The 27,128-nt window shown below is 37.6% G+C and overlaps 1 protein-coding gene and 1 long non-coding RNA gene across 16 annotated transcripts in view; one reads left to right on the forward strand and one right to left on the reverse strand.

Moving 5' to 3' along the window:
- Window positions 1–27,128, forward strand: part of LOC144324117 (uncharacterized) — a 582,294-nt gene that overhangs the window by 415,077 nt on the left and 140,089 nt on the right. The window lies entirely within an intron of this gene.
- Window positions 6,668–27,128, reverse strand: part of LOC144324121 (uncharacterized) — a 218,840-nt gene continuing 198,379 nt past the window's right edge. For all 4 annotated transcript variants that reach the window (XR_013389530.1, XR_013389528.1, XR_013389531.1 and 1 more), the window contains exons 5-6: window positions 26,795–26,889; window positions 6,668–7,008 (exon numbers count right to left, since the gene is read on the reverse strand). This is a non-coding gene — a long non-coding RNA (uncharacterized LOC144324121). The remainder of the gene's footprint in view (window positions 7,009–26,794; window positions 26,890–27,128) is intronic.

Genomic DNA, 27,128 nt, shown 5'->3' on the forward strand with positions numbered 1-27,128 from the left:
AAAGAAAAGGAAAATCAAACCAATGTAATCAAAATAAATTTTATCAAGTAGAAAAGTAAACAGTCAAAATTAACAAAGATAAAATTTTGTGCTTTGAAAAAATTAATGACACTAATAAAGCTCAAGCAAACCAGAGCAGGAAGAAAAGAGTAAAAATACAAATTACTTAGATGAAGGAAATAATGTCATTCAGATTTTAGGATCATAAGCCCTAATGCATAATAAAACAGCTAATAAAAATATTATGAATAACTTTATGTCAATAAATTCAGTAACATAAGATGGAATGGAAAAATTACTTGAAAACATTTCTTGCCAAATGTATAAAGATGAAATAGAAGATATGAATATTATATTTAGGAATAAAATTAAATCGATAATTAAAAATTTTCTCATAAATATAACTCCTAGACCACATGCTTTTGTTAGTAAATTTTACCAGTCACGTAAAAAAGAGATCATAGAAATCTTACATAAATTCTTTCAGATAAAGGAAAAGGAGGAATACTTGCCCATATTTTTTATTATACAAAAAAACTGGCAAAACATTACAACATAGGGAATTAATCTCTCTCATAAACATAAAATACATTTTTTGAAAATTAAAAAATGAACCCAACAATATATAAACAGATATGTCATGAAATCAAGTGGGGTTTTCTAGTAACATAAGAATTGCAATATTTGTAAGCCATTCAAGGTTGTGAACTACATGAATAGAATAGAGAAGAAGTTATAGATTTAGTTTATAAATCTATAGATTTTAGTTATAGATTTATCTTAGTAGAAGCAGAAAAAAATCATTTGAGAAAACTCACTCATGATAAAAATTCCCAGCAAATTAAGAATAAAAGATAACTTAAAGGGCACCTAAGGATAGAGTGAATGCTTTCTCCTAGGAATGGGAAAAAGACAATGATGGCCATTCTTGTCATTTTTTTCAGTAAAAACAGTATTGTTTTTGAATTTTCCATCAATTATAATAGGCAAACATGCTCTCCTCTCCTAATTTTTATAACTTTAGGAGAGGGGAGCATGATTTTTTTCATATAGAAAATATTAAAGAGTCTACCAAAATTATTAAAATTACTAAGTAGATTTGATAATGTCAGAAGATGAATCTATCGATCAATGTATATAAATGATCCAACAATTGGAAAATTAAGTTAGAAATAAAATTCTACTTATAATAGCATCCAAAATATCAGATAGTTAACAAATACTTTTAAAGATATATGTAAAAACCTCTACACTGAAAACTATAAAATTTGCTTAATTTTTACAGTCTGAAAAGTAGAGAAATATGCCATAATTGTGGAATAGAAAAGCCAATGTTGTGAATGCACCTATCTATTTAATGCAGTTTTAGTCAGTATTCAAGAAGGCTTTTTAAAAAATGGGAACTGAATTTTTTTTTAAGATTTTATTTATTTATTCATGAGAGACCCACAGAGAGAGAGAGGCAGAGACACAGGCAGAGGGAGAAGCAGGCTCCTCGCAAGGAGCCTGATGTGGGACTCGATTCCTGGACCCAGGATCACACCCTGAGCCGAAGGTAGACGCTCAACCCTTGAGCCACCCAGGTGTCCTGGGAACTGATTTTTTAAAAAATGAGTTAATTTGCATAAATAAGGAAATAAATAGAAGTCTTCTTTAAGAAAGACAAACACACTTATGTAAGAGTCTAGTGAAAAATAACAATTGACAAGAGGTCTTGTTTTCTGGGAGATAATATAGTGATGGAGTCTCTGTCAAACTGGAAAGAGCTTGTCTCAGGAGGGCAGTACCTACTGAGCTAGTGGTAATTGTTGTGTTGCTATGTGAAAATGGTGACGGCCAACATTGCTAGAGCTTCTGAATTTTCAAAAGAAGCTAGAAATTAGGATATTTATGTGAAAGCTTCGGTTAATTTTTGAAATAATTCAATCCATTTTCTAACCATGAAAATTGAAAAAATAACATAAAAAAATAATATGTCCAAGGGTCATATTCCATCCTTTCATGCTCTGATATAGACTTTAAGACATGGTAGTTCTTTTTTCTTTTTTTTAGGTTTTATTTATTTATTCATGAGAGACAGAGAGGGGCGGGGGAGGGAGGGGGCAGAGACACAGGCAGGCTCCAAGAAGGCTTTTTAAAAAATGGGAACTGAATTTTTTTTAAAGATTTTATTTATTTATTCACGAGAGACCCACAGAGAGAGAGAGGCAGAGACACAGGCAGAGGGAGAAGCAGGCTCCTCGCAGGGAGCCCGATGTGGGACTCGATCCCGGGACTCCAAGATCATGCCCTGGGCCAAAGGCAGGCGCTAAACCACTGAGCCACCCAGGAATCCCCAAGATATGGTAGTTCTATAAAGAAAATAGCCAATGGGGGATAGAACTGGGTATGATTTTGAGCACCTAAGCTCATCATTGTGGAAATCTGTACTTTCTGTTTTAGGCATTAATTTCAGGAACTGCTTGTATTCTTGATAAGGAAACTTCTGAGTCTTTATTTTTTTTTTCTTTTGAGTCTTTATAAAGTTAAGTAGCATATACAGCATGGAGGAGCTGGCATTCAGGCTCTTGATTGCGTGATTTCAGAGCTCAAACTCTCAACCACAAAATTGTTTCTCCCCAGTGGAGATCAGAGGTGGAGAGAGAGAAGTCCAAGCTGAAGAAGCCATACCAGTAAGGAACATGTTTCCTCTTCTAACTTGTGTCCTCTCCTTCCACTTGTCACCCAGAGGAACGGCAGAGCTTTTCTTTGCCATATCCAGACCTAGACAATCAGCACATTCACGTTAACTCTTAACATAGAGAACATCATCTGGGAATGTAACTATTTAAAACCTATCACTTTCTCTGCTAACACAGTTCAAAATCTCAGCTGAGCTCAGCAAATACAGTAGTTTAGGGTTGGAACTAATAATCTACTTGAGCATCTGTGAGTCAAGTGAACTACATTATCCATTCTCACATGTGGTTGAAATTAGAATGAGAAGGCAAGCCCAGGAAGCATGGTAAAGTGCAGAGACACAGAAAACAAAAACAAAAACAAAAACAAAACACAGGGGCACATGGAGGAATCCTGGATTGCTTCCCAACCTGCCTGACTACCAGAGCTGCTAAGGCAAAATCTCACCCAAGCCATCATCAGGAGGAGCTTCCACTACTGTTACTTTCTCAGAATCTTGGCCAGCTCAGCAGGATCCTTCTGTGGTTCAGGGGATGAAAGCCCAAGGATACAGAGTGTAGTGTTCCAGCTAAGAATAGGCCCTTGCCCTCAGAGAACCAATGGGATAAGTCATACTTCCAGAGCACTGTAAGCAGGTAAACTGAGTTGAGTTGGTACATATGGATGCTAAGCCATCTCCCAAGTCGTGTGGGCTCTTGTGTTCCCAAGATGGATTTTGGCGCCTTCCCTTCCTTTCTCTCCTGTCACTTGCCCTGGTCACCTACTTCTTCATTCCCCGACAAATAGTACATGGGGAATACCAGAAACAAAGGCAAAGCCAAAAGAGTCATGAGAAGTTTGAAAAATGTCAGTAAAGGGAAGGATGTTGAGTTTGTTAATTAAAGGTAGACTTTTTTTTTGGTAGACTTATTTTTAAGTATTGTTTTAAATAACAATAATTCAGTGGACATGCCCCCAGAATATTCACAGCTGGTGAGACATATACTACTCTAACATAATCATTGCCACACAGAGATATTTACCCAGCACTTTCAGATCATGGAGGAGGGCACGACTGATTCTGCATGAAGCCAGTTGAGAGTGGGAGTAAGAAAAGGCTCATTCATGTTGGGTGGTTAGGGCCACATTGCATGCACCCAGCATAAGAGCACCATTCTCCAGCCCTATGCCCCATGCATTTGTTCAGTGCAACCCTCTCTATAAATCTCCTGCCCAAACCCAAACTAGAACAGTTTCAATGGTAGGACTTTTCAATTACCCTCAGTTGTTAGCACTCTTTAACCTCCACTCTTGAGAAATGCGTTCACTTGGTCCATACTCACCCTTGATAATTGGCGTGTGCCTTCCTAGGAAAGTTGCCAAACATCTGATGCATGACTTGCAGATATCCCATCTTGATGGAAAGTCTGACCCTTTGTTGCTCTGTGCTTCATCTGAGTTCTCCCCTCTTTTTGCCCTCTTTGCTTCATTCGTGCTTTCCCCTATAATCTGTCTTGTATATTCTTGCTCTGCTTCTCCCTGAAGACCCCCTAGCCCCCAAACTACTTTTCTTATTTGCAACCCAAATACTGAACTTACCTCCTTCTATTTCCCTCCTGGATTTGCCTTAAGGTTTGACCTGACTTTTCTGAAATGATTGACATTTTGCTAATCCATTTTGATTTTGCTAATCAACATGATAGGTGTTTATGGGTGTTTATTCCTCGAGCTGTTGCTCTGGGACTTCTCATGCTTTATAGAATAAGAGCTGGGCTTCACAGTCAGGACTGGGTTTGTATCTTATTTAATAAATGTATGTCCTTGGGTGAGTTACTTGAACTCTTAGAGTCTTTGTTCCCTTACATGTGAGATTGTTATGATAATATCTACACTGCTTAAGTCATGGAGCTGGTGTGAGTAGTTAATGAAACAATGCCCATGAGACATTTAGCACAATGACTAAAACATAGTAAATTTTCCATAAATGTAACGTATTGTACGAGTTGCCATCCAGTCACTTATAATAGATGTTCAATAAACACTGTGCAAAGTCAACAGGGGAAACAGCTAGAGGAATCAAAATAGAACTCACACCAAAATATCCTTGGGAGCTGAAGTTATATTTCTAAATCAAACTCATTATGTATTTTATGCTTTACCTCACATTTTCTGGGAGAGGGAGGCTATACGGTGTATTGAGCAGGGGACGAAGAGGAACCAATTCACATACCTCTGATTTCTGCCCTGTTAAAGAATGGAAAGCTCAAGCCTCAGTCATGCTGGCTGGCAGTGCAAGGATGAAATCCTGAATTTGTGAGATCTGTCACCTTTGGATGCACAAATACAACACGCAACTACATAATGCAGTGTGGAAATTAAGTACGATACGTTATATCAGTTCTAGGCACATTAGTGGAGATTGAAAACGGTTTCACATTTAGACATTTTCAATGGATGATAAATAGGGTTAATGGATTGTAACTGAAATATTCCTGCCCTCTTAAATCTTTCAGGGAGCTTTTAAAACTGGTAAATACGTATTCTTATGATGGTTTGCAAAAATCTGCTCTAATTCAGTTTTGAGCTGCTTAGGACTGTGCAAAAATGCAAAAACATGCTTGCAGAAACATCCGAGCCCTGCCACTTAAAAACACAACACAACACAAATCAGCATAAATGACATTTTAAATCATTCAGCTTCCCAGTCTCTTTTGAAGTCCTGCACATTAGAGTTGGTCTGATGTTAATCTTCTTTTAAGAATAAAATCCAAGGAGAGTATTTTATTTTGTATGTTTATCTTGGAAAGCTTTGGAATGCTCAGGACTGCTCTTTGAATTGATTTGTGTATGTGTCCACATATATGGGAAGCAGAAAAGGGAATCTGGGGTCATAGGTCTTGTCATCTAGTTGCTGCAGTATCTTCCACATTACCATACCTGACCTTGAGGGAGCCAGGCTGATGACAGTCAGGGGAGGAAACTGACTGGACAGCCAGGACTGTGACCCTGTGTGGACTGTGCCAGTACTGCTGCCCTCCTGTAACTCCAGTAGCTTGACAGAGGCACTCCCTGAATAGCTTTGTGATCGGTTGTCTTCACCGAAATGCTCAGTAGGTAACTGCTGTGCTGTCCTCTAGTGATAATGGGACAGTAGAAGTGGAAGGAGCCCCATGGCTGTGGCATCTCAGGGTCACAGATCAAACCCCAGGCACAAAGGAAAAATCTGAAGCAGCAGCAGCAGCTTTCTCTGGGAGCTGGCGAGCCCAAGGCACCGTGGCTAGTAGGAAAGGACAGGGCAACACAGGTGATGCCAGACATGAAGGACAATTCAAGCGGGAACTTGAATCAAGTTTCTAAAGCATATATCACACTTGAGGGAAAAATAGGAGAGAACTATTCTTTTTTAACCCACATTCTGGGCATAAGAGTCATTCCACTGTGGAATCGACATACCTGTGCTCTAAGGAAGATTAGGGATTTGGGTAGAAAATCTGCCTTCAAGGCATTTACTAGCTAGAAGTTTGTTCTTTTGAAAAGAAGCATAGAGGACTCTAAACTTTAGAGTCCTACGTAAGTGTTATCTCCAGTAGCACTATCATTAATTTTCTCAGGAAATAATGTGACAAAATGGAGATTGCTTCTCCTTATAAGCCTGTCACATCCAGAGACTTCAAACTCTATTGACTATTGACTTCCCGGTGGATGGACCGGGGAAGCAAGTTCACCTCACTCACATTTACATCTTACTTTGACACAAGAAGCCTCCATAGCATACATGTAACAAGTTAAAGAAAATAAATACGTATTAAATGATTTAGTAACAGTAATGGTAAATCAGGTGTCAGTGTGTTTTTAGACTTTACCTTCAAGGGATTTAGAAGAATGGATGGCTGGTGGAGGAAAGGAGCTAGGGCCAGGACCATGTGTTATATAAATTAGCAGCCCTCACTTTTCTTTTTGAGGAGAACTTGAACATTCTGACCAACCCGATCAACTGACAAAATGTCATTAGTGCTTTAATTGACTGAGTAAGGACAGTAATACAAAACAAAACAGAAAACTACTATGTACTCTTATTCTCATTTCGTAAAGGAAAGACCATTTTAACACCTAGCCATCCCAAGTTTGAAAGAGACAATCAAAGTTTTCTTAAGAGCATTAAGAAAACCATACCTAAAATCCTTTTCATATCTTAAAAAAAGTCAAAATATTGTCGTCATGACCAGTGGGATCTGCACACGTGCATTTGGGGACTACTTATGTGGATGATTCTGGGGACCTCCGTCTTCAAGACCTTTCCGAAAGCCACTTTCTCCAGGCCTCCTCCTCTTCTCTAAGCAGCTATGCCATCTTAAGAAGAAATAGGGACAGATGAGACTATCATATTCATATTCCCAGAAGCTAGCAAGCCTTATTATGACAGTTCCTGGAATAATTGATTTCTCATTGCATTGGGCATTTGACAGCCACACATTTTCCCTTATATGTTTTTCATCAAGACATAGAAAGCAAACCACTCAAGATAATGGAATAAAGTACCACATTAGGATCTGTAAGCATATGTGCATTTATTCATAACAATGCTGAAAAGAATTTAAGGCATTTAAATCAATTGCACATGTATTCACCATATAATTTAATTAGCACTTATGGAAGGCACCATAAGAACTTCTATTACGCTGTTTCCATTACAAATAATTACAAAAAAAAATACTTGTAGCATTAGAGATGGTGTTCTCTTTGTGATTACAGGAGGGCAATTTATTTAAAAGCTTCACTGACGTCATGCATGCAATAGCTATTTGTCACTTCAGCAAAAAGCAATAGATAGATCTTTGCTGAAGGAAATTGTGTTTGTCATCGTAGCACTTCACATTATTTAAATATACATAATGAAGCCCATAGAGTTAGGTAATCCTTATCTACTTAAATTGTCTGATTTTAAAATCAAATAGAAATTTCAGAAAAAAGAAGGGAAAATAGTAACCTCAGTGTTAGTATTAACAGTAATAACTATTACTATTTATTGAATGCCTACTGGTTGCAGGGTAGAGAACTAGATTGAACACTAACAATGCCTCCAATTCTCACAAATAACTCTAATTCTCACAAATGATCTCCATTTTGCTTAAGATAAAGCTGAAATCCAGCCAGTTCCTTATGTAAATTTTACAGAATCAAGTTAGAATCATCAAGAAATCAGCCTGTATCAGAACACTCGTTATTATTTCCAGTACAGGACATTGTTTTTACTAAGGTATAATGCTTTAGTGTAAACAATGGGTGAAAATCCTCTGTGACCTGCCTTCTCATTTTCCTTTGAGAAGAGCCTCCAGAGTCTAAACTACATGCTGGTATGTGCAGACAAACCTCTAAGCAGTAAAGTGAAATCAGACCAACTCAGTTGTTTACAACTTTCATTGCAAATCAAAGTTTTGACTATCTTAGTGGAAGAAAACAAAAATATATTCCTCCTTAAATATTTTTCACAAGAACAAAAGACCTTTTTTTCTACTTCCACAGTCAGAGACCAAGGTACAACCAAAAGATCTCCTGCATACTTAAAATACAACACCACGGGGGAACCTCATTTTTGTAGAGTAAGGCTGAACTTAAGATAGGGAGTACAGACATTGGTTGCTTCATCTCTTCCCTTTCAAATATTTTTGATGACTTCCCAAAAACACAGCACAGTTCACATCTCAATCCATTTCTTCAGGGACAGTATCAGTTCATTGGGTAGACATGGCTGGTAAGTTTGATAAACTGGTACTTCAAGTCCTTTAAAAGTAGACAGCCTTAAAACACTCAATTGAAATTGCTTGTTAGTAGAAAATTACATCTAAAAGGCCATTATTAAGAGTGATAGCTACCTCCACAGCTTGCTTCTTTCTGTGACTCTGAAACCATTCTTAGTGTTGTTGGAAAGTGGCACATTCTGTTATATTGAATTGTAAATATATTTTCAGCAAGACTAGCATTTTACCTGGAACTCTATAATTGTAAAAAAACACTTATCAGAATGGATCAGTGTTTTTTTCCAACTGGTGTAAGCTAAATAAAGCCATCTTGGAACTTTTTATAGTTCCTCTCTAGGAAACTACTATGTATATTAGCCTTGCAAAGGTTCTGAGAAGTTCTGCAATAAAGAAACCTATTTAAATTTCTTTAACTAAGCAGTTATAATTGGAGAGTGCAACCCTACTTTCTGGCACTTCTATTAGCATACTGCAGAACAATTAGAGGAGACTCAGAGATATGCTGTCCAGATACTTCTTCAAGGAGGGCCTTCTTGTCCCAGCTGTCAGCGACTTTAGAGTTTGCCTCATTCTCAGAGAGCCTTACCCAAGGGTTTATACTTCCCAGTGGTTAAGAGGGAGATGAGCCAACATCCAATGGCTTACTAAATGAGAGTATAAAGGCCTAACTATTTTGATCAAATGTAAGATAGTTTTGACTAGCTCTAGGGCTCTCCATAGAGTGGGATGAGGTTTTGTTGAGCCTGAATAGCAGTGTTACTTTTCCTCTACTTAACCCTGCTTTCTCTCCCTTTCTTCTGCATGGTTAATTTCAATAAGTAACTAGAACACCAAGCTCTAGCTCATAACTATTTCTAGGGAAATTCATTTGCGAATTTGTTAATAGGAGTGGTCCAAGAAAACAGCTCATGAGGTGAGATCGTAGAGCTAGATAGCTTACTACCCAACAGGCAATGGAGACCCCATTACTGGTTGTATGGGAAGCACAGAGGGCTTTATTTGTGGCAGTTGAATTGATTACATTTTCATCATCAGTGAATTGAATGCCTCATGTAAAAGAAGGCATTAACTGGTGTGATTTTCCAGGTATTTGAGAAATCCAGAAGAAGTAGTATCTTTATGGATGATGAAATAGGATGGCTATTGCTAGTACCACTGGTATTCCTGAAAAGAATAACAATAAGTTTTGATTGGTTACCATGCAATTGAAAACCAATTTTAAAACTCAGAGTGATTTTCTGGTAGCTTATAAAGATGCCCTCATCTCCTGACATGGGAGAGAAGAGAAAGTTGAAGACAAGACCTAGGACTTAACAGTCACAGTGGCTGAGCTCCAAAGGAGGTTAAATGGTCAACCAATGCAACTCTGTTACTCCAAGATTAGGACACAGGTTGGGAAATATATGAGTCATTGATATCACTCTACTATACTTATTGAGCCAGATGAACAACAAGTGGCTAGCAACACTGGAGGCTTTGGTAAAACACATGAGCTTCAAAAGATAGAAGATAAACCCTATGAAGATTCAGAGGCCTGTTATGTCAGTAACATTTTTAGTTGTTTGATGTTCAGGGGTGTTTTGGGACATCTAATACAATTAGAAGACAAGTTATAGATCATTTAGTGTCTGAAACTTCGCACCATGAGCCAGTTCGGTCAGCTTTAGCAAGCCACAACATGGGGCAGGCCTAGTATTCCATTATAAGAAGCAGGTGGCATTTGGTATGTCTGGAATGATGCACTTTTTTCACGAGTGGGGCACAGCAAACTGGTAAACTAATCTCCCATGTCATCCCTAGTGGTGCTCCAGAGCTCCTTCCTCCACTCACACCTATGGTCATATGAGCAATTCCTTAAGATCTGGATCAAAAAGCCTAAGTTTGGTTGTTAGATGGGTCAGCTTAGTATATAAATGCAAGTCAAAAAAAAAAAAAAAAGATGGCAGCTCCACAGCAGCCTTAGTTAGGAATAGCTGTAAAACAGTGCTAAGGGAAAATCATCTCAAAGTGTGGAGTGGGGCACCAAGTTCTCAAGTTGTATGGATAAAGAAGTGGCTTGAGGTTACATACAAACTCTTGGGCAGTGATAAAGAGCCTGGCTAGCTGGCCAGGAGCTTGAAAGAAGAAAACCTGGAATTTGGGAATGAGGTCTGACCTAGAGACATGTGAAGAACATTTGGAAATAAGCATGAAGTAGAATATTTGTGTCACACATTTAGTACCTACAAGAGGGTCACAGCAGGGACAAGACACTAAACACCTAAGTAGACTGCATGACTTAAACACGGTTATCCCTCAACTTTAGTCATTGGCTACCCCAGGGTTGGCACAATAAGCATTTGGGTGGAGTGGTCATAGTTGGAGAGATTGAAGTTAGACCTAACAGGGCCTAACAGGATGGTCTTCGGTTTACAAAGGCTGACGTGGCTGTACTGCTTCTGATCATCCACCTGCCAGAGACAGAGATGAACACTGGGCTCCTGATGTGACAATATTCCTCAGGGAGACCCAACAACCATGTGAGGCCAAGTTGACCATATTTGAAACATCTCTATCCTGTAAGGACCACATGTTCTAACAGTAATAGATACGTATTCCAGTTATCAGTTTGCCTTTCTGACTGTGGCTCAGGCCAGCACTACTTTTCCAGTGGCTTACAGAATGTTTCATCTATCCACATGGGGTCCCATATAATACTGTCAGACCACAGGAGTCCTCTTTCAGCAAAGTGAATGTTGGAATGGGCCCAAGAGCATGAGATTCACTGGGAAGAATCACATGCTATACCATCAGGAAGTTTCCGTCCTAATACAGAATTGGAATGACCTCTGAAGCTCAGCAGACATGGTAACCGAGAATGAGGGGGATTTCGAGGGGCTAGTAGAAGGAGGAAAAAGGAGTATCACCTGAAGCCTTGAGAATATATACAGTGGCAGGGACTGTAGCTGGCTTCACTAACTTCTCCAAAGTTTAACCCAGAATGAGAGGCCCACTAGAATACTAAAAGTGCTACTTCCAGAACAAATAGGAGTGGATCTGAGCAGCACAAAGGAGCAGACTGAAAAATAGGGATGTGCTGCCCTTCTGCCCTTTCAAGAAAGGACTTCTTTCCTCAAGGAGCTGTTAACTCCTTGAGGGTTTGCCTCAGTCACAAAATGCTACTTCTCCCAAAGGCTTATCTTTCCCATCGTGGATCAAATGGAATGAGTGATAGAAACATAAATGTTTGGCTGATTCAGATACATGCAGGACAACTTTGATGGGCTGTGTTAACATATAGATCTCCAGTGATAAAATGAGCCTTTGCTGGATGTGACTCAACACTTCACCTTCTTCTGCTGCTCATTCTGTTGCTTCCACTTCCTTTCACAGATATTGATCACTAATATAGACCCTGAACTCCAAAGCTTCAGCTTCAGGAAGCCTTAGCAATGACAAAAAAACACTCCATAAATTACTAATTTGGAAAAAAGTTATACTAGAAGATTATAAGAATGAACTACAACATTCTTGTCACTAGTTCTCTAAAAATAACAAGCATCTTAAAAATTTTTACCACCATCTTTCTATCTTAAACTTTTCCACCAAATTTTCTCTTCATTAGTATATAATCATTAATTAAGTGTATATAGGTTAAAAGAAGCAGAGAGAAAGAAAGGAAGGAAGAAAGTAGTAAACACCTTCATGCTAGGCATTACTATGCTTAGAAACTATAAAGGAACTCGTGGCAGTACAGGATTCCGTGTTGGCTATACGTGGCTTACAGTCCTATTGAAAAGCAAGAAACATGAACAAAATCAGAATAAAAAATTAAAAAGCATTTTACTTTATAGTACAATAGTCATAAGACTGTGTGTGATTAATGTTTCAATGAAGGGATACAGTAATATCCCTTCTGTTCTAGAATCTGGAATCACAAAAGAGTGGACACAGTCAAAACACTAACAAAAGACTAAAAATAAGTTCAGAGGGAAGTTTTTAGACTCTTCAGAGAAAGGAAGAGATTTGAATTGAATTGCTTCCTTCCTTCCACATATACTTGTTTTTTCAATACACCTGTATAAAATAAAAATGCTCAAAATAATTATTTGAAAAACAATCTCCATACTCGTGCTATGTTCCACAGGTAGAAATTGCTATGGACTGAATTGTTACCCCCTCCCCAAATGGATCTGTTGAAGCCCTAACCCTCAGTGTGACTGTATTTAGAGAGAGAGCTTTTAGAAGGTAATTAAGGTTAAATGAAGCCATAAGCATGGGCGTCCTAAACTGGTAGGCTTGATAGCCTTAAGAGAAGAAGGAGAGAGCAAGCTCTCTCTTTCCACGTGCGTGCACCAAGGGAAAGCCATGTGAATATAGTCGTGAATGTGCTAAGAGCTCTCTTTCTTGGCCTACAAGCCAAGAAGAGCACTCTCACCAGAAATTGAATCTGCCCACACCATGATCTTGGACTTGCCAGCCTCCAGAATAGTGAGAAAATAAATTTCTGTTGTTTAAGCCACCCATCCCAGACTATGGTACTTTGTCATGTTTAGCCTAAGCTGATTCAGACAGAAATTATCCTAAAAGGAGAGGTGGCCTCTTCCCTGTCAGATTTTATATCTTGCCAGAAAAAGAAAACACTGGCAAGACCCATGTCAAGAAGGGAAATGTTCCAAATGCATGTGTTGTGTATGAGTAGGAGAAGGAGGAAGATAAAATACACACATATATCCCACTTTATTTTAGTTTGATATACCAACTTTACTTGATTATAAGATATTTATAATTTTGTAATCCAGTAAGTACAAAATAAGCATGTTGGGTGAGAGACATAAGGGAAGGAAAATATTCTTGGAGCAGGAGCAAAGACCCTACGTGGCAGTTTGGAGGGTGGGTGTGGTATAGGGTGAAAATTGGTGATACAATTTTTGATTTAAATAAGACAGAGCAAGTAAAATGAACAGAAGCCACTGCACCTAAATGCAGAGCCTCATTTACATAGAAACAGGAACAATTTCATGTTTAAGAAATGTCAGTTTTCTATAAATACGGAGGTTCAGTCATTACCACCAGAATTATTCATTATACTATGATTCAAAACAAGATGAATATACTGGGCCAACATTAGGACTCCAATCCCCAAAGCGGCCTTTCATGTATTTTTCAAAACTGACTGTGTCCATCCAAAAATAGAAGTGTGCTGAGTATGTGATAAGGTCAGGGGGAAAAAAAAAAAAGAAAGGAAGGAAGAAAGAAAGAAATGAACTCATTTCTTTCCGATTCAAGTGAGCAAGGACTAGTCATTATAAACGTTTGGGATATTTAACTGAAGTTCTCATTTCCATAGATTTTTTTTAAATTTGAAATTTGGTAATGGAAGAATATTAGGATTTAAGTTGTCTGTCTGATTTGCTCTGCATCACTGCCACCTGCCTCTTCACCCTCTTCTCTCTTCTCTTTTATTTACCTATATCTTAGCCATTCTTCAAGTCTGCCTGAAACTCTCACTTCATCCAGAAAGTCTTTTCTTATGATTTCCTTTTAGGATTTGCTGGGGGAGTGTGTGTGTGTGTGTGTGTGTGTGTGTGTGTGAGAGAGAGAGAGAGAGAGAGAGAGATCAAATGCCCATGTATACTCTTCCTTATCTTGCTCAAAGTCTAATGGCCCTTTTAAACCTGAAGTTGTATCCCTGACTTCGGTTTCAAAATACCTTGGTCTATTTTTGCTTTCATAGTTTCTTTATCATCATTGCCTCGTTCTCTCAATCTGGAACTCCTATTAGACACACTATATAAATCTTGAATACATGCTCCTAGTTTCTGAATTTTTCTTTACCATGTTTCATATCCTGTGTTCGATTCCACATTTGCTTCTAGATTACGCATTTTGTCTTCAACAGTGATCATTCTAATAAGTTGGTTCAGTTATAAAGATGCATTTATATTTATTCTCCAAACACTTTTATTTTTATCAAAGAATGCTGAGTTGATTTTATGTAATAATTACCTACTGTAATCTCAATGAGGCTTCATAGAATTATTTCTAGGTCTTCCATTTCAGTTATGTCTATTTCTTCCAGGACCATTCTTTCTGTGTGTTCACTTTGTTCTAATTTTTCACAGGGTTTTACTCAAACGAGTGACGGTCTTTGGTGGTCTGTTCATGAGCATGCCTTAACTGGCTTAATGGAGTCAGGTGCCATGGGATTTCTCTGAAGTTCTTCCATTCTTTTCTTTCACAGCCTTCTATTCTGAATGGAAGGGCCAAGTTAGGTTTTGGGTATATAGTCATCTTGTTTCAACTACTTAGAATACTAGTAGTTGCAAGTTACTTTTTAGGTTCATGGTCATGGAGTTTCCTCAGTTTTGATCTTCCCATTGCCAAGTAAAAAGAGATTTATTCTGGTAGCAGAGAACTTTACTATGTTTCTGTCCTCAGTAGAGCTATCTTCCGCTACCTCTTTTTTTCTTCTCTCATGTCTGTCTTTTCTTTCTCAAAAGAATTTGGAATAAGCGCTCAGATCAAGTCTGAGCCCTCCCCAGGTGGTCAGCATAATTTCTTCACTTTTTGGATTTCAGCCCAGGGTAAAAAACTTCTGCAGCCTCACCGCTCAACGTGTGTGTATGTATTTGCATAGAGACCAACTAGCACAATTACTTTACAGTTCTTTCATAAAAAACTCTCATGGGTTGCCTCAAGAACCCATTTTGTTTTATTTTGTTTTTGTTGCATGTGTTTACTTTTAGTTTGATATTTCTCTCTGTTCTCTCTGTGTTTATCTACAGGTTGACTTTCACCTGCTCACATTTTATGGTGTGGTTTACCCAGTTCTGTGAGGCCCAATCCACCTGCTTTTTTGTGTTTCAGGACACTTTTATAATCAATAGCTTAGATTTTTTTCATCTGTTATGAACCCATTTTTGTTGTTTTTTTTAAGTTGAACTGAATTTACTGAATATAGTTCTAATTGTTCAGCATATATAAAACCTCAGATTCAAATTTGAACAAGGTGCCTATCAATATTTAAAGGCATACGGTTATTTTGAATATCAAGCTTTCATAATGAACCAATTGTTAAATTGAATTAAATGCCAATAACTTTCTTTTTTATGTATACAAAGCCTATTTGGGGGAAATAAGTTCTTGACAAAGGTATAAGGTTCCATATCAGAAGTTAACTCAAATTCATACTTTTAAAATCAGGTGTAACTATGAAGACAACTTTTTTTTTTTTTTAAGATTTTATTTATTCGTTCATGACAGAGAGAATGAGAGCGAGACAGAGACACAGGCAGAGGGAGAGGGAGAAGCAGGCTCCATGCAGGGAGCTGGATGTGGGACTCGATCCTGGGACTCCAGGATCACTCCCTAGGTGGAAGGCAGGCATTAAACTGCTGAGCCACCCAGGCATCCCAAAGACAACTTTTTTTTTGACCCACTCTTCATCTTGATCTAATCTTAAAATGTACATTCTGGCAATTTCTTTTATCTACTTTATTGACTAGAAAAATGTAAATGAAAAAAATGATACCTCTTTCTATCGACTAAAATGTTAATATCTGGGTGTATTTGAAAATAGCAACAAGAAGGCATTTTTTAATCTTTTTAATGCAGAATTAGATCTTGGCCATAGCTTAGAGCTACAAAGAGCCTCAGGTTGTTCATTACTAGTTTAAGATGTTTCCACTCCCAGGGGCATTTGCATTTTAATAGAGAACTCTTGTCACACAAAAGCCTTCAAGACCAAAAGAAATTAATCTCTAAAAGTGAAATTTGAGATATTAAGAGAGCTCTGGGGGCAAAGAGAGAGGAATTTTTAAATGGCGGTCTTTTCTCCCACCTTCAAGTTACATCATACCTATCATAAGACAAGCTTTAGTATGGAAAAGCAGGAATTCATATAACCCCATATTTCCCATAGGAAGTAAAATTCATTTTAAACAGTACAATATCCTAAAGGACTGCCAAAAGTGCATCAAATCATTTATGTATTTTCAAAAATATACACCATGGATCTTTTGATATAGCAGACTATTGTAGAAAATGTTACTTTGAACTAATGACTTAGTCCAAATAATCTCCTTCCTCATAATCCCTACCAAACAAAGAGTTGATTGAGATGATATCTGTGAAGTATAAATATAATTAAATGATATCGATGCATGGATATGGATATAGTGCCTGGTACAGCATCAGATATTTTTGGAGTAAGTAATGTTGATGATGGTGATCTCTAAGATGAGCAAACTGCCAAAATTGCAGAGGCATCTAAAGGAGACTGAGGCCATAGTTCAAAAATTTGTAAGTAAATTTGATGTCCCAGAGACAAAATGGATCAGATAAATTATAGGTAGGTAATTATAGACTCTAGGCTATCCAATAGTTTTCTCTTTTGCCCCACCATGTATAAGAATAAGGGATTTTGGTTTTCTTTTTCTCCTTATTGTCTTATACAGCCTACTTCTGAACCTCCAGTTATGTGTAAAAGTAAGTAAATAGAAATGGTGAATAACACTCTCAAATTCTAGAAATAAATAATTGAGACTACAGAAAATGAGCTCCATTTATTTTTCTATTTTCCTTAAAGAAATAAGAGAAAAATTGATCAAGAAAAAGATGGAAATGAGTCCTCTATCCTGCCAGGAGAAATCTAAAATGAATTTTGACCCCCATACAACTAGAACAATTATTTAGTGACAATATGGATATGCTGTTTTGCAAACCAGATTACATTTTCCTTTCATTGTAACAACATAGTCGTCTTCACTTAAAAATGAAGTTGAGCACTGGAAAAAGAGATTTTTAGTTCTCATTGTATAATGAATATCAACTGGAGCATTTTAATATCTGATCCATTATATTGAAGAAAATGGCATAAGAAAAATCAGGTAGCTTCAAGTAATTATAGAAACAAAACTTCTGGTCACTTTAGCCAAATGCTCTCTGAATTCCCTGAATCCTAATACCATTTTTATATTTATTCTGGTGATAGCAATACCTGATTGCACTCCATTTAGTAGCCATTTTCCTAAAAAGTATCCTTTCTGCAAATGAATGTAATATTTTTGACTATCAGAACAACAACCCTAAAACTAAGGTTTTAGGATTATTGTTCCTGTTAACTTAGAAGAATGTTATCTATCTTGCTTTTTTTTTTTTCCTTTTAATTGTAAAAAACATTATCCAGACTCTTCTGGAAATAACAGATGTCACAGACAAGAAGAAACTCTTTAAGTCATGTGTCACCGAAAGAGCAGGTGTGCCCTCAAGGAAAAAAACAATCTTGTTTTCATGCAATTATCTTTTTTAATGAAAATAAATGAAGGAGAAAAACTCACAAGACCGTATCAACATCAATACCTTCTCTTTTTTCCCCTCCCAAGCAGTTTTCCCTGAAACTAAAGCGGCTCTTTAACCTCATCAATTCTTGAATCATCTACTAAGTAAGCACTCATCAGGATAAGTACTGAAATCTGAAAAGAATCTTCCTGATTGGATTTCAAAAGCAGCCATTCAAGCTCACAAGAGTAACTTTTTTTAATTAAGAACTGAGCAGTAGGTAGATTACAAGAACACGGTAGGATAGATAAAGGCAGGCATTAGAAATGCAAAGAGAATCTTAGATAATAAATGTGAGAAGGCATTCAAAATACAGTGGCCCCAAATGTGTTTTGTGCTACAAATTCAAGTGATCAGATGAGGAGAAAATTAGAACATTATAACCCAGAATAAAAAATTAAGATACTTGGATCAGAGAAGGGGCTGAAGTATTTCATAATTACACTCTTGTTCCTTTTATATAAGAAAGAACAATGGGAAGATTGCAGTGGTTTGGAGAAATGTGTAAAAACAGCAGCTTTGGAAACCAGATGGCTCATACTATGAGAAATTTAAGTGTCAAAACCTCAATGAATCTAACCTGTCCGTGAGTGGAGTGAGTAAGTGCCAAGAATTATACTCTTCATTTTTTTTTTCTGTATATTTTAAATACTGTCACCTCTGCTCATTTATTCTCCCATCAGGAATACTCACACCCCTCTCTGCAACACTTATTTCTATTCTACACTTTCTATCTCTGCTCTGAATACTACTCGTTTTCTTAGGCAATAGTATCAAAAGCAAAGAGAGGGACAATGATCAGGAATTCATTTCTCAGCCACTGAATGCTTCAGGTGGGTGTTTTGAGTAAGCAAACAAATGCTAATATCCTGACCTGAAGATTAGCATAAATGTTCTTTCTAAATGTAAGCATGCAAGTTTTAAATTAAGTATCCCTCAATTCAGAAAAAAGGGGGGTGTGATTGGAGTCATTAAGAAACACCAGTGAGAAAAGATGGGCTTGAGCTTTGTTTTAAAGAATGAGAGAGATACATATAAGAAGAACAGGGATGGAAGAGTAGAAAGAGTAAGTAGAAATCAGTAGAAAGAATAAGACCCAAGGCATAGTAACTGGGGTGTGAGGTATTCTCAGGCAGAAGACAAATCTTTACTTCAGAAACTTGGTTCAGATCAAGGCCCTCCTCTGCTTAAGACTTCCAGTCATTTCTTATCATAACAAGATGAAAATGTAAATTACCTCACAGCTTTCAAAGCCTCATGTGATTTAGTTGCTATCTACTATTCAGATACCACTTCCTATTGCCTTCTTCCTTTATTTAGATTCAGGCACTGATATTCTTTTATGTTCTGGGCCACACCAAGTTCTTGCCATTTTAAGCCTCGATATTAATTAGTTTTTTCTTCCAACTGGAGTGCTCTTTCTTCTCCTCTTTGCATGGTTGGCTCCTTGATATCATTCAAGCCTCAGCCCTTTAGATGTTACCTCCTTTAGAAGCCTTCTAGATTTTCTCCATCCCTTTAATTTTACTTTCTTCTTAACAGTTATTATTCCTGAAATGTACTAATGTGTTAACTTGTTTAGTGTTTCCTTCTCAACTCCAAGCTCAGGTAGGACGTGAGCCATATTAGGTCTCTTCTGTCTTTTCCCGTGCTGCAGCTCTAACACCTGGCACACATTCTAACATGATGCTTCCCCGAGGAGCTGGTCTGTGAATTGGTTGTTACCAGTTTGCCAAAATGTGAATCAACATAGTGCTTATGTCATCAAGAAAGATTTTCTAACAACAACAACAACATCAATTAATCTATATGCCTAGTGATATTGTTGATTTATATTCTGGTACAACCCTCCTTCCTCCTTATGGATCACTAATAATTTGTGGACTGTGACGGTCTGTACATCATACTTTGAGTAGCACTGGTAGAGCTTGGAAGGTTCTGTTCCAGCAGAAGCTAGAAGATGACAAAGTGTGTGGATCATTTACTAAAATATTTGATAGTTTTGGCAAATCGGTCACAATGGTCTTGAAAGTATCATAATCAGTGATAATTTGTTAGTATGAAAGACTCGGGAAATAGAGAAATGTCATCAGAAAAGTTGATGTGGCTCCACTAACAGGTATTAAAGGCAGGAGAAACCAGAGCCTGGGAGGAAAGGACAATTCATTGGAGCAGTTGGCCAAGCTTAATACCAGAAGTCATTAGGGGTGGGATTCTCATTTAGTACACACAAACTTACTAGAAGGTAGAGAAGACATGAGAATCTTCTAATGACATCTAGGGAGAGTATTCTTTGGTTTTCTAAGAAAGATTACATATGAAATAGAAAATGGACACTGCACTCAAAGAAGTTAGGGTGCTTGGGAAAGACCTTTTCTACATTTCATTAATCAGAGGTGATGAAGATTTACAAAAAGGAAAATCAGAAGTTGAAGATTGCAATAAGTCTTTAAAATACAATTGCTATAATTACATTTATGGAGCGCTCCTTATATATCAGATACTCTGACAATCCATTACATCAACGACTCTTCTCAATGATCCTTTGGGGGTAGATACTGCTGTTACCCATTTTAACTGAGGCTTAAAGACATGGCAAGTGGCAAAATCAGTATTTGAACACAGGAACTCTTAAATGAGAGCTGATGCTCTTAACATCTGTGCATACACCTTCCTCATATAAGAAGCTCAACTGAGAAGATTCTCTCTCTCTTTCTTTCTTTCTCTCTCTCTCTCTCTCACTCTCTCTCTCTCTCTCTCTCACACACACACACACACACACACACACACATGCATGCGTGAAGGGGTCCAGGAAAATCCTAAATAATCAGATATCATTGGCCAAATCATGGATGAGGCATAAGATTGAATACATAGTGATAAATGATACAAAATGATTTTCTACTACATGACTGTCAAATCCTAAATGTCTATTATTAGGGATTCCTTTCTATGGATCTTGAAAGATTTCTAGATTACCAAGGTGTCAAAATAAATAAGGAGGAATACAAACGTCTGAAACTTGAATCTTACTATTATCAGAATCTCTGAGGTTGGGAATCTGTATTTTTTTTAAAGTCCCTCAGGTGATCACCAATGAACAGATAAGTTCAGAAATCATTGCCTCAAGCTAATCTCATATTAAGAAGTAGTTGGAAACCTGCTGAATGCCAGACTGATTCTTAGTGTCAGAATAGTGAGAGAAAAGGGAAAATTAAAACATTAGGAACAATATTTTCTAATGTGTAGATCTGTCAAGTAGGATTCTTTTTACCATAGCTTTCCTCTTCTAAGGCTCAGAGGGTTCCAGCTCGGTCCCCTGGAGGAGTAAGTGTCTTGAGGTTAAAAAGCTTGAATGAATACAATATTAGCCTTTAGACAGACAACTGGAAGCCAACTGGAAGCATCATCACATGTTGAACAGCACAATATCACATTAAAGTGAATAGATGTGACCTCATCAGTAAGTTCTTCATATCAAAATCTCATGCATTAGTGATTTTTTTCTAATGATGCATCGATATCTTGCTTGATATTTTGGCATGTCACTGTGACTCCTGTACTTATAAAACAGAAAAATGGAACTACATAGCAGAGACCCTTGGAATATGGTTCAATACTAGGAAAATCTCAGAAAGCAAATAGATCTCAAGTCATGGATCAGTTCTTCATGTTTTCTATTTGCACATTTGTTGCTTTATATACAGCTTGATTTTATATCATCCTGTGTTCATGGGTCATATATATCTATTGAAGTGTACTTATGACATAAGAATTGTAATACCTTATATGATATTATCAATATCCATTATCTTTATTGTTTTCAAGTTAATTTAAAAGAATTTAGGAGGAGCATCAAGACTATTTTAGGAAGTCAACATAATAATTATGATTTATTTCTTTATTTTTAGAACTGGATGCAATGCAGGACATCTTGGGTCATTTATACCAATAGATAATGGTGATGCTGATAGTAACACTTCACATTTGATGAAAATAAGTCTTAAATGGAAGAATTAAAATAGCAGTCCAGAATAGTAGTTTCTACCGAGTTTAAGAGTATTTACACAAAAATTCCTCTGTTCCTAACTCATGATTATAAAAAGTATAAATGAGTAGAGGGTGGTGCCAGATGTTTGCGTAGGGTTGGTGTATATTCATTGGAGGACTTTGAGGGCTGTTTACAAGTCTAAATATTATCTGTTTAATGTTTTGTAATAATAAGGGTCAGAAAAGTCTATTTGTCTCGGAAGATGTCAAAATCTTATTATGTGTACTATGCATGCAAGGGAGCAAGAAGAAGATTTAACTGTGAACAGTTGGTAAGAAAGGATAGCTTTAAGATACATACATATGGGAAAGGTGAATGAGGATATTTCCACGTAATAAATGTGCACACTATTATGTTGCATGATACCAAATGTACAAAATATGAGATTCATTTTAATTAGTGTGGGTTAAATTCAGATATCAATATCAGTGCCAATAAAAGTTTGGATGCTTATCTAGAATTCATGTGCACAATCTGTGCTTCCTAATCAGAAAAATGGTGAGAAAAACTCTAATCAGTTTCTTTTGGAACTGCTGATGTATTTGCTTCATCACAGATGAGAAAGTAGAGGTAGATTCATCCACCAAATGAGAGGAAAGATTGACAAAAAATAACGGATAAACGTTTGTAAACTTGGCAAGTTTGTTGGGGCTTGGTGGAAGTGAAAGACAGTTTAGGGTTCTTTCTCATTTTATCCAAATAAATCCCCTTAGTCTGGGTTGTACATTTTGGGGGATATAATCCACAAAATGCTGCAAATCAACTTAACTTTCTTTCACCCAGATGAATTTAGTGTGGCTGGAAGGCTCTGTTCAGGAAATGAAGGTTTCCAAATTGTGGCAGTCTTTATCAGAGGGTAAATCTTCCCTGAGAGAGAGGATCAGAGATGTGAGGATAGGTCCTGGCCATCGGCAATAGTAAACTCTGTGTCACAATGCTAGCAGTGGAAGGAGAATTGAAATCTAAAAATGAACTTTGCTTTTTGAAGGATGCATTCTCTTTGTCTTTTACCCAGGTCCAGTCTGTTCTCATTGGTTTAACATAATGCCTTGGCTTGGCTTCCTACAGTAAGCATGAAATCTAGAAAGGAAACCTGAAACTTTGAGCTAGTTCACTAAGTGTTTAATTATTAATGAGGCTCTTTGGTTCTTAGCACTTTTTTCTCTTTATAGATTTATTTATTTATTCTAGTGGGAGAGGAGAAGATGGAGAGAATCTCAAGCAGACTCTCCACTGAGTGGGGATCCTGATATGGATCCCATGATCCATGAGATCACGACTTGAACCAGAAGTAAAAGTCGGACACTCAACTGACTGAGCCACCCAGCTGCCCCAGTTCTTTATGCTTTATATAGGATTTCAAGGAAGATTTTGGAGAGGATGAGTCTCTGTTCCTTATTTCTGAACTCACTGACTGAGCAAGCATTCCTCCTCAAACCTGTTTGGGAGCAAGTAGAGAAGTAGAGTCAAAGGTGAAAACTAGCATGAAAGTGATTTATTCTAGTAAAACCTGGGCAATGTATCCTAGTCACACTGTCAGCTGTCAAAATGCCCCGGGCATTTGGTTTGGTTAAGAGCAAGGAGGGGGGAATGTATCACTGGCTATGAAACTGGCTTGAATGAGAGTGAGAGACAACAAGTGAAGATGGCACTTTTCAGTTAGAAGAGAGAGAAAAATCTCATGAAAGCTAAGGAGGAGACTATTGTAGGAGCTCCACTATATGAGTTTGCTAGGGTTGCCCTCACAAAATACCACAGACCCGGTAGCTTAAACAATGGAAATGTATTTTCTCACAGTTCTGAATCCTGGAAGTTCAAGATCCAGATGTCAGCATGTTTGGTTTCTTCTGAGGCCTCTTTCTATGGCTTTTCTCTTGCTTCCTGTTCACAAGGTCATCCCTTTGTACGTGCATACTCCTGGTGTTCCTTGTGTGTTCAAATTTCCTCATTGTTAAGACATCAGATTGATTAGGTCCATTCTAATAGCCTCATTTTAACTTAATCACCTTTTTAAAGGGCCTATCTCTGAATTTAATCACGTTCTGAGGTACTAAAATTTGAATTTCAGGAGAATACAGTTCAGCCCATAACACCCACTTTACCATATATTCCAAAGTACTATTATCAAACCTAGAGCCTAGCTTGGTCTTGGCTATCTACATAGATTATCAAAGCTCCATGGTGGTTTAACATAAAACACACACACACACACACACACACACACACAGACACACACACACATTTTTTTTGTACTTCTCTCTTTAGCATTTACTAGTACTGCCTCTAAAATTTTTGGGATATTATTCCATGAGTTTGCCATTGCCTCCCATTATACCGCCTCTACTTCCAATTATATGAAGCAATTAATGATATCCATCTCTGGGGTATAGCTTTCCAGTGAAATTATCAAGTCCCTTTGCTATTTGGTTTAGAGCAGCAATCACAAACCGAATGCCTTAGGGGAATGAGTAGGCAACATAAATGATGAAGCTGGCCTAGTACAGGGTAATAGGAGTGTCAGAAATTTTGGTGAACTAGAAATCAGAAAGCACATGACTCTTTTAAAGGGAACATTGCTGGAGAGCTCTAGCTGATTGAAGCCATGTGAAAATCCCTACAGTACCAGATTTTCTGATTTTCCTAGAAAGGCTGAGAATACAGTTATTAATTGAATGCTTAGAATTTTTAAATTTTGTGAACTGTTTCAAATAAAATACTGTATACTTCCTCATTCTATACTGTCTCTTCAAGATTGTATCTTGCATCCATTAGAGATGATATTTCAGAGCCAATGATAAACATAGAAATTGTCATGGAGGGTAGGGAAGATTAGAATAGGGTATTCATTCATGGAGAAGATGGAGACATTTTTATTTTCCAAAATCCATCTTAGGTGATGTACTATGTGTGCCTCATTGACAAATGCTGCTTAGAGTAAAAGGAAACCTACAAAGCATTCTCAAGCAATAAAAAAAATATTGCTAAGCCATAAATCACAAGAGGAAGGAAAGGTAAGGGAAGAAGAGGGCAGGAGAAAGTAAGCAGAGACAAGTGAGCTAGTGAGATGGGAAGATTGTGTCTCAGACATGAGGAAATGGTCTAAACGATTAGAAGCAACCAGAAAGGCCTTGTGGAAGTAGGGGTAAGCTGGGTTTAATAAATAAATTAAAAAGCAATTTTTAATTTTAGGATATGGTAAAGGTAGAAACAATATATGCTGTTATATTTGAGAAACAGTAGGGATTCTTAATAGATTGGAAGCCATTCTTTTGTCAAGTTAAATGAAATCAATTGGCATCTCTAGTTTGGTAATATTTCTGGTTGAATTATCCAACCTTACGGTCTTTAACTAAAAGGAACAGGCAAGCGAAGAAAGGAAATAAACACTAAAAAGCCTTTTGTCTACAAAAGAGGTCCACAGTCTTCTTCTAAGGGCCATACCATCTCTGTGCAAGCACTTGGTCACTGCATGAAAGCAGCCACATACAAAGGATAAACAAATGAGCTTGGCTGTGTCTTAAGAAAACTTGGTATATAAAAAGAGGTGGTGGCCCACACTTGGTGTGGAGGCTGAGTCCTGATCTACAGAGAAAAGCCACAGTAGTGTATGCTATGGGTAGGAGAGGAAGGAGGAAACATCCAGAGAATAACCCTAAATAGTGCCAAACACAATACTGGACATCCTCCAAATGGATTAATATGTTCTGTTAAAACTCTATGGAAGTGCAAGGAAGAAAGGAAGGAAGCTGTGTGGGAAGGAAATGATGGATTGGTGATTTTTTTTTTTTAATGTAGATAGGACTATGTCATACTATTTTAGGAAAATAAGTTCTAAATGAAATGTGAGACCAAGCCTCTTTAAGAAGGCTAACCAAAGAATAAAAGCCAGAGCATGAGGTCAAATCATTGAGAGAAGTATCAAACATCAGGGTGAAAAGGATCTAGTGGTGTAACAATAAGTGATGATAGAAACGCACTGGGATCCCTGGGTGGCGCAGCGGTTTAGGGCCTGCCTTTGGCCCAGGGCGCGATCCTGGAGACCCGGGATCGAATCCCACGTCGGGCTCCCGGTGCATGGAGCCTGCTTCTCCCTCTGCCTATGTCTCTGCCTCTTTTTCTCTCTGTGACTATCATAAATAAATAAAAATTAAAAAAAAAAAAAAGCAACGCAGTGCAATAAAAGGGTTGGTAAAGGGGATTTGGGCTCTTAATTCTACTGAGACTACTCCTTTGAGCCAGGAGCCCCTCAGACTCATTAAATAAGGCCTGTTTTTCTTTTTCAGGAGCCACTCCAAATTTCTTGGCTTTATCTCTAATCCATTCCCCCAACCCTGAGAAGCAGATGAGAAAATGAGAACTGCTGGAGGAGAATGGGCCTCTATTGATGTTTCAGTGCCCCTCCTCAGCACCAGGCCCAGTGGACATCTTTCCTAATTTCTGAAAGCTCTGTCTATTCCCATGAGATGTGGACAATCCCATAGGCACAGCATGGTGTCTATAAAATATTATGCCTTACAAATGTCATTAAGGCAATGTTCCCAGCTGATAAAGTGAATGCAGCCAGCAGGAGACCCAGAGAGTTGAGTTTATCAAGGGGATTATAGTACTCTTGTTATCTAGTTTAACAGTTTGGGGATCACCAAATCCCACATCATCATCATCCCCTTTCTGCCAATGTTTTCCCCATCTTGTTCAAGACCTGCCACTGAATCATTTCACAGTATGCTTTAATGACAGTGGATATGGGATTCACTGTCGTTTCATAATAAAGCTGCAGCTGTCAGGCTTGTCTAAAGAATTACAAGGTCTCTTTTCCAAGCACAGTGAAATGAATATCACATCAAAAATAACACCTAGGATTTAAAAATAAAGGTTACTTAGATACGGTTTACAAGAACCAAATTCTCTTTTAGTTTTTCTTCCATAGAAATTCCTGAGCCCTGAGATGCCCTTTGAGTGAAGTGGAATGTGAGGAGAGGATGGCTTAGAATAGAACTAATTGTACCTGTGGCCTCCATCATCACCAAACCCAGCTGACATCTTCCTCATGTCCATGTGGAGTCAGTACCTGGCTCAGTGCCTCAGAATCGGAGATGCTCTCTAAGTAGGAGGCAGGTTGGACAGATGAGTAATTGCAAATGTACTTTGAGATTCTCAGGTCTTGGGATGGAGCTAGCTGGTTAATGTTCTCTTCTCTTATTTTGTCTTTAACTTTGCAAATTACCATGAGGTTTGGGATGCATTCCAAAGAGGGATTTTTTTTTTTTTTATTGAGCAATATGAAAACTAGGCAACCTACTTTCTTATTTTCAGTCAAATGTGAACCATTGCTGAGGAAG

Source organism: Canis aureus, chromosome 11, assembly GCF_053574225.1.
Source record: "Canis aureus isolate CA01 chromosome 11, VMU_Caureus_v.1.0, whole genome shotgun sequence".
Taxonomy (NCBI): domain Eukaryota; kingdom Metazoa; phylum Chordata; class Mammalia; order Carnivora; family Canidae; genus Canis; species Canis aureus.